At 60.2% G+C, this 8513-nt stretch overlaps 1 protein-coding gene across 1 annotated transcript in view; it reads left to right on the top strand.

The window, feature by feature from the left end:
• ERI3 (ERI1 exoribonuclease family member 3) overlaps nt 1–8513 on the top strand; it is a 132524-nt gene that overhangs the window by 122513 nt on the left and 1498 nt on the right. The window lies entirely within an intron of this gene.

Here is an 8513-nt window from a genome sequence, read left to right as displayed (position 1 = left end):
GGATTTGGGATTTGCTCTTTCCGAGGCGTGCCAGGGCAAAGGACTGTGCTGCCACAGGGAGCTGCCGGGGTCTGAAAGTGGATGCCCCAGCCAGGGGACACAGCTGGCCGGCGGCTCTGGGGTCCGCCCTGGGCGAGGGCTGGCACTGAGGCTGCCTTGGCGGCAAATCACGGGGGGATGGAGGTGCCCCAACCCGAGCCTATTCCCAATGGAGCAGAGCCATGCAGGAGCGCATCCTTTGCTCCTGTGGCTGGTTGGAGCCAGCGCTGCCTCCCCCGTCCTCGAGCCCTAGCACTGCTCACAAGGTGACACGGAGCCCGCTGGTGCAGGGGGACCCAGGGCTGGCTGAGCAGTCGAGCTGAGACCTGCGGGGATGATTTGGGGGCTGAATAGTACAAAAAGGCATATCCTTGCCAGAAATTAGGTAGGGGATCTTGTAATAGCAGGATACTGCTATGAGCCAAGGGAGGGGGGGAGTCTTCTTGAGGGCATGGTTTGGGCTGGATAATTTTGGGGAAGATGTGCTTTACCCGCGGGGACGCGGGAGTCAGGTGAGAGGCTGGGGTGCAGCTGGGGGCCCGGCTGCCGACTTTAACCGCCCAACTCGGGGCCAAGTTTGGAGGCTCGTCCTGCTGGGCTCCTCCTGCGGGCAGGAGAGCAGGGACGTCTCCCGCGCGGAGTCACCCCTGCCAGGAGGTCTGTCCCCACCGCCCACCCGCCCACACAGCCGAGGGGTGGTAAGCAGGCGGTGTGCAGCCAGCAAGGCCGCGGCAGAGGCTGCGCCACAGGGCCGGCGGAGGGGAGACCTTCCTAGGCTGCCGCGAGGGTGCTGGTGGCTGGAGGCCGTGCTTCGGAGCCGGCTGGCCGGCGGGATGCGCTCCCCTCCGGCTCGGCCGGCTCGGCGGCTGTCTGTCACTCGGCGGGATTATGAGTAGTGAGCGTAATGCATCGGCGTATGAATAGGGTTGTCTGGCTGATGGTGATGTATCGTTTTTCATTACTGCCTCTCAAGCCCTCCCTGCTCCACGTGTGGAAATTCTATTTATTCCCTAATTTGTAAAAATTCCCTCCTTATCTGATACCAATCAGGGAGGGGTAATTGGCTCTCCAGGGCTAGCGGCTGGGGTCCTGATGAAGAGATATGTGTGTCTGCTCTGGCTGTCCAGGCACCCTGCCCTGCTGCACCAGCGACACGGGCCACAATTAATAATGATTTGCAAATGGCAGACAAGCAATAACGCAGAAAGATGTCCAGCCAGCCTCCTGCCCGCCCCTTAATTTCCTTCTGTAATATAAATGGCACGGGAACGAAAATCCAGCGCTATAAATTCTGAAATTAGTTATTCGCCGTAATAAATGGTTCCCTTTTTGGTGCGCGTCCCCCCCATCCTTCTCCCCTGACCCCCCCACTCCCTCCTCCCCTCCCACCCCCCCCCGCCCGCTCATTTGAGTCCCAAAATGCAAATGCTGTAATTTAACGGGATGGTGAAGTTGATTTTCATGTTAATTTAATTACTTTGATTTATGAAGGACCGGGATGCAGACATGGCTCCATCCTTACCCACCTCCCACCCTCGCCCCTCCGCGGTCCCACTGACCCGCCGCCTCTCTCCCCCTTTCTTCCTTTTTCTCAGTCCTCCCTTCCTCTTCTTCCCCAAGTTTAGTGTTTTATTAGCTGCCTTTAAGTGGACATAAGTCCTCGCGACAATCGCATGATGCGGAGGACAAATTCCCCGTCCTGCCTTGTTTAATCGTGCCTGGATAATGGATGTATAATTGACTCATTTGAATGCTTTTGCCTACAGGAGTGCAGAGCATTAAATGTTTGATTGCCTTAATTTCCAAACAGATCATTATCCCCTTCTTACCCGCTCTTAATAAACACTTTATGAGGATTTTTTTTTTTTTAAAGGAAAAAAATCTCCACTCCTCGTACTTCTCTGAAGTGATAAACTCTAATTAAGTCTAATATTTAAAAATATGGTAATGGTGACTTGTTTGAATAAGTGGCCTGCATTTCCATAATTTCATTATTACGTAAAACACGCTAATTATTTGAAGTGTGCTTATTACTAAAAGAGAAATCTCCTTCTAATAAAGATGAAATTGGCTTTTTTCCCTGTATTGCCGCGCACGCTGCTCCCCTTCCCTCCCGGCCGGTGAGTGGCTGTGGCCGGGAGCAGGGCGATGGCAGCGCTCGCTTTGTTTACCCAGGGATGCTGCCAGCCTGCAAGGATGCTGGATGTGCGGGGACAGTCACAGGGGCTGGAGGACAAACCGACCGCTCTGTGCACCCTGTGCCACCCTCGGCCCCAGCAGTGTTGATGCCCTTCGGGCTCGTGGGCTCCAGGAGCTGTTGGGGATGGTGCGAGAGAGCTCAGCCCCAGCTGCCCATCCCCTCCAGCTGGGATGCCCCTGATCTCGGGGTGCCCCTGCACGGCATCGCCTGTGCCCGGCCACCCGGCAGCCTGCGGGGCTGGCGGGTGTCTCAGCAGCCGGGTGTCTTGTGGTGCTGTGTCCCCAGCCACCCAGATCTGGTCACCCTTCTTCCAGTCCCCAGCGCAGGGGACAGGAGGAAGCGGCCCGTCACCCGTGGGGTGATGGTGGCCAGTCCGGGTGGGAGGAAGCAGGTGCCTGGGGTGGCAGGTTGAACGCCAGGACGGGTCCCCTCCGCTGCGCTCATCTGCCTGGCTGCTCCCTGGGGACGCCCAGTGGTGTCACCTCCCTGCAGGCCTGGGAACTGCCAGAGGCGGGCCCTCCCCGCTCCAGTGTCCCTGCTAGGATGAGCCAGATTTGGAGGCTTCACTGACCCCGGTGTGCAGGGGGTGGGACGGGCATCCCGTCCCCTTGGGACAGGTACAGCAACAGGTGGGGGGGACACAAGTATTAATTGTGTCCAAACCCTCTTTAGAGCGCGTGCGGGCACTCAGTGGCAGGGCAGGCAGGGGAGGCACTGGGATGAAGTCAATATAAAACTAATTTTCTTTTCTTCGTGAAGAAATGAGGTGTGTGGCAGTAACGTAATTGCAGATAATGAGGTAAGTTATTCTTAATATTCTGCACGTCGCTGTCAGCTCCACCTAATATACCTGCCGGCTGTGCGGGGCACGTGGAGCCCCTCTCCCCTCGCGCAGGATTATGAGGCCATTCATTTGGGAGCAGCCCGGCAGGACCATCCCCGGCATCCCCATGGCTCCCTTCAGGCTGGGAGCTCTGTGCTCTGCCGTGTCCTTGTCACAGCTGCAGCCGGGCATCCCAGTGTCCCCAGCTCGCCCGGCCTGTCATGGTGGGGATGGATGCAGACTAGATACAGCCCCCTCCTGGCTCCGGCACAGGCAGGGTGAGCGGCCCCAAGAGCCTGGCTCTGCATGGCGGGCAAACGCTGTCACTCCTTGCCCCTGATGGCTGTCCCCTCCTGGGGATGTGCCCACTCATGGGGAGCAGCGCAGCCCACTGGGGGGACACAGCACCCAGCGCTCCCCTTTGCGATTGCTGGGGACGCCGGCAGCAGTGCCGGGCTGCATGGGGACCGCACGGCTCCCTCCGGTCACAAGGCCACCTGCTGTCACCTGGGGTCGGCAGCGGGGAGACGAAGGGCAGCGGTGGGCGCGCCGCCCCGCCTCCGCTTTGCAGGGAGCTGTTATACAAAGGCAGCAGTGATATTATTCATTAACAGGGATCTGCCATTAGAACATTGACAAATGGCCCCTCGTCGCCTGAGCATCAGTTCTTGTACAGCCCATAAAGCATGGGGACAGTTTAAATATGGACCTGCTCAGCTCGGGCCGGGGGTGATCTGTCTTCCCGGCCGTAGCACAGGTGCAGCGGGGCTGCCTCCAAATGAGCACATTTAGGGGGGCCCTGTGCTCCCACAGCCACCCACAGCCCGCCTGGGCAGCTGCCGGGATTGAAAGGATCGCTCCTTGCACTGCAAGTGTCTCAGCCCAGCGCACAGCGGTCACGGCGGTGCTCGGCCCTCCGAGCCCCCGTGGCGGTGGCATCCGGGCAGTCTGGTCCCGTGGGGAGGCGGGAGAGCTGGGGGAAATGCCGGCAGGGCGGCACGCGTGGGGACGCGGCCCCTTCCCTTCTCCCCGGTGCCTGGGGTGGGTGCGGAGGTGATGCTCTCCCCGAGTGAGCACCACTCCTCCTGGCAGCCCGTTCCCGCAGCACGGCCACATCGTGCCTGGGCTGCAGGCCAGCATCGAAATCCTTGAGCTCGTCCTGGGTTCGCAGCGGTGCCGCTTTGCAGTGGCCAGAGGGAGGGCGCACGCCAGGCGGTGAGCCCAGCGCCGCGGGCTGAGGGGTTTCTGCCTCCGTCCTGGCAGAGGAGCACGGTGGGAATGTCTGTCCCCCTCCAAGGACAAGGGCAGCCAGCGACGCTGAATGGCAGCGAACTTCAGCCCTAATCAAAAGAGGGCTCCCACGGCCCCACGCATGTGCATGTGCCACTGTCCTTGGCTGTCACTGCGGCCAGAGTTGGTGAGACACGGAGAGGGCTGGGACATGGGTGTCGAGGCGGTGCGGTGTTGCAGTGGGTAATGCTAAAACACCGGGTAGAAGGGTTAAAACCCAGCGCCCCGAGGTTGGGGTGGCACATCACCCCACGCTGCACTGGCAGCCTGGCCAAGGAGGGTCCCGGAGGCAGCCAGGACCCAGTGCCTCAGGGCGAGCTCAACCCCGGCCGTCCTGGGGCCGCTGCGGGGGGACGCGGGGCGATGCTCGGAAGCGGCACGACAAGGCGAGGGGCAGGGAGGCAGGGCAGAGCTGCCGCTCTGTTTGCAGGAGGCAGGATAACCCCAGGCTGACCCCTTTCACACACACCGCACAACACCCCTAAATCAATTGCATCTTATTATTACAATATCAATATACAATATTCCTACAATAACACCATTGATTTTCTACTCAGAGGCTGCACCTAAGTCTGTTTTAAAGAGGAGGGAGTTAATAGTGCCCTCATTAAAAATCTATAGATTACCCCCCACCCCCAAAAAAGAAAAAGCAGTTTATATTCATTAGGGCTATTGAATATAAAGTAATATGTTTGTGTAGGACATTGGAGTAATGTGATAATCCGTCCGCATATCAGGGAGAAATCCACTTAGCAACCCTGTCAGCTTGACAAGAAAAATGTGCCCATAAAGTCGGGAATACATTGAGGGAGCGAGCGTGAGGGGAGCGGGGGCGTGCGTGCGTGTGCACGCCTGTGCAGCGCCCACAGAGCTGTGCCGGCCAGCGGCGCAGGGCCACCTTCACCCCGTCTCCCTGCTCAGGCTTGGGGACGCAGGCGGGCACCCCGATGGCCCCTGGAGGTGTCTGGGACTGGGGCAAGCCAGGTGTGCCAGGATAGGGATCGTGGGGGGGCTCCACACCCTGCCAGCCTCCGCGGCCCCAGGCAGGGTCACCCTGATGGGACGGGACTGGTGGGTGCCAGCCTGGGTGCTGGGGCAGCCCCGCCGTGACCGCGTGCCCCCCTGGGGAGAGCCGGGCTGAGGGGTGCAGGGTGGGCAGGGCTGCCCATGCCCCCCCCACCTGCCTCGGACCCGGCTCGTCACCCGCCCTGTCAGGAGTACATGGAGGGAGCGAGCGTGAGGGGAGCGGGGGCGTGCGTGCGTGTGCACGCCTGTGCAGCGCCCACAGAGCTGTGCCGGCCAGCGGCGCAGGGCCACCTTCACCCCGTCTCCCTGCTCAGGCTTGGGGACGCAGGCGGGCACCCCGATGGCCCCTGGAGGTGTCTGGGACTGGGGCAAGCCAGGTGTGCCGGCATAGGGATCGTGGGGGGGCTCCACACCCTGCCAGCCTCCGCGGCCCCAGGCAGGGTCACCCTGATGGGACGGGACTGGTGGGTGTCAGCCTGGGTGCTGGGGCAGCCCCGCCGTGACCGCGTGCCCCCCTGGGGAGAGCCGGGCTGAGGGGTGCAGGGTGGGCAGGGCTGCCCATGCCCCCCCCACCTGCCTCGGACCTGGCTCGTCACCCGCCCTGTGGTCACCTTTGCGATGGATTAAGCACTGAAAGAGCAGCAAAGCAATCCCGTTCGCGCTCTCTTAGGCTGTCAATTGCCATTTTTGTAATAGAAATTCCTTTCACAAGGTAACGACGGCCAGATTTAGAGGATTTCATATTGCTAATAATTCCCCAAACAGCTATCTGACTGTGTTGTTTTAAAAGCCGCTTAGTTTTTTGCTTTGGAGTTTATGAAAATCTCCCACTCTAATATCCCGAGAGCCAGCCTATAATTGTGTTATTAAATCAATCGGAGCGGATTACATTGTAAAATCAATAGATGGCTGTAATTGCATATTAGAAAGTTGTTCTGCTGTTGTTGATTTTTTTTTTACATGGATAATTATAATAAGCGTGTTTACCTTAGTGCTGATTTGGAATGAGTCTCACTAAATGACTTATGACAAGCTTGGCGCGCCCGCTGCCCGGGGGCCGTGGCATCGTTTGGGACGGCGAGGACGGTGCTGCCGGCACGGGCGTGCAGGTGGCACCGACCCGCCAGGGTCCCACGGGCTTTGCAGGGTGGTAGCCCAGAGCCCAGGGCAGCTCCCAGCGCTGGCACCCGGCGCGAGGGCACGTCAGGGCTTTGGGGAGATGGCTGGTGGGGTTTAGGAAGCAGCCGGCGGTCCCAGAGAGTCTCCCCGGCAAACAGCGGGGGTCCCGCGGGAGGTACCGTGGGGTCTCGCTGCCAGTTTGGCCGCTCCCCAGGTCTCTGTGCAGCTTCCCTTTCAGCAATATGGAGCAATAGCCAAGCCCCGGCAGCCCACACTAGCCCAGGGCGATGCTGCGGGCAGGGAGGTGGGCCACGGGATGCCTGGGAGTGGTGAAGGGCAGCGGCCGGGGCTGTGCTTTCAAATCCAAGCCGCTCGCCTGCCACCTGCCTGACGCAGCTCGGAGGCCAGGATTTGCTTTGCTGTTACTCTTTTGGGGGACCAGGCCCGGGCTGGCTGTGGGGTGGGGGTACTTCGGCCGCAGACGGTTGCACTCCCCCTGCCTCGGTTTCCCCAGCTTTCAAGCCACCTGTTAGGTCCCACTGGAAGCTGGCTCCAGGGGCAGGTCTGGTGCTGGTTTCCCGGGGGCTCAGCTGGCCGGGGGGCGAGACGGATGGAGCAGGGGGTCCTAAGGATGGTGAGGGGCTTGCTTGACTGGGAACAAGTGGCAGCAGGAGCTGGCACTGTGGCTTGGCCAGGCAGGACACCCGTCATCTCCAGGGCCCTTCTGGAGCCATCAGTGCCACCTCGGCCAGCAGAGAGGACAGAGGCACAGAGATGGGCTCGTCTCTGCCCCTGCGCCAGCCGGTGGGGCTGGGGATACCTCTCCTTCATCGGGCTGTCCTCATGCCCAGCTCCCTTCCCCGGCCTGGCACACCGGTGAGGAGAAGGGGTGCCATGAGAGGGCCTGGGGGGGACACTCGGGAGGCACATGGCTCTGACAGGGACGTTACCTCTCCCACTGCCGGCCATCAGCCAGGAGGGTCCCCAGCAGCTCAGGGCAGTCTTTCGGGGAGCTGTGTGTGGGGGAAGCCCCCTGCGCCTCCAACCGATGCTGGGGGAGGGGTGATGGCTTTGCCACCGGGTCACCGGGCGCAGCGGGGCTGGGCAGGGCTGCTGGTCTGGCAGGGAGCAGCAAGGCGGCCTGGCAGCCCCGTCCCTGCAGGCAGGCGCCTGGCAGCAGGGCAGTGCTGCCCATCTGCACGGGGCCCTCAATCCGGCACGCGGCACTGTCAGCAGGCAGCCTGCTGTCTCCTAGACAGTGAAATATGGCCACAATTAGCCCGGATACAGTTCAATTATGATAAACAGCGTTTGCACCCTTTAAGCCGTGATTAAAAGGCCTCCTCCCGTTGATAGAGAGACCTAATTTCACATTATTATCGCTGTAGCTTGATTATAAAGCACTCCCTGGATTTACAGTTGGGAGATGGATGTGGAGGCTTCTTTATCATTTACACATCAGTAATGATGCAGCCTTCCCTCCACCACAACATCCATCCAGCGGCGGCAGGGAGAGGGGGGTCCTGCCTGCGCCCCCCCTCCCGGGGCACCCTCTCCCCGTGTCAGCCGGGCCCCGCTGCCACACGCAAGTGGGCAAAGTCACCCTTACGGTAACAGCTTGATAAATGGGCGGGCGGTAATGAAATGGAGACATCAAGGCGTGGGGCGAGGAAGAAAGAGTGGTAATCGGAACGAGTGGAGCTGTCCCGAAACGGAGGGGAGCGGGAAGAAGGATCGCCTCTGCGCCGTGTGCTGTCAAGGGAGAAATTACACATTTACTCTTGCTTTTTCTTAAGGAGACGGCCCTCATAGATCAAAACATGGATTTACAAGCCAATTTTCAACATGAAATATAGACACCAGGAATCAATTTAAGCCCAGCTTCTATTTTAGCAAACGGTGCCTGCGTTTAGTCCCAGGTAAATAACACCAGCCGGAGCCTTCCCCCTCCCCGGCTCGCCGCCCTGCCACCGCTTGCGCTGGTGGCCGGGGTGGTGCCGGCCGGCCCCTGGCACC

Source organism: Aptenodytes forsteri, unplaced genomic scaffold (genome assembly GCF_000699145.1).
Source record: "Aptenodytes forsteri isolate BGI_AS27 unplaced genomic scaffold, ASM69914v1 Scaffold119, whole genome shotgun sequence".
Taxonomy (NCBI): Eukaryota; Metazoa; Chordata; class Aves; order Sphenisciformes; family Spheniscidae; genus Aptenodytes; species Aptenodytes forsteri.
Note: the sequence above shows the minus strand (reverse complement) of the source record. Positions and strands in the feature narration are given on the sequence as shown.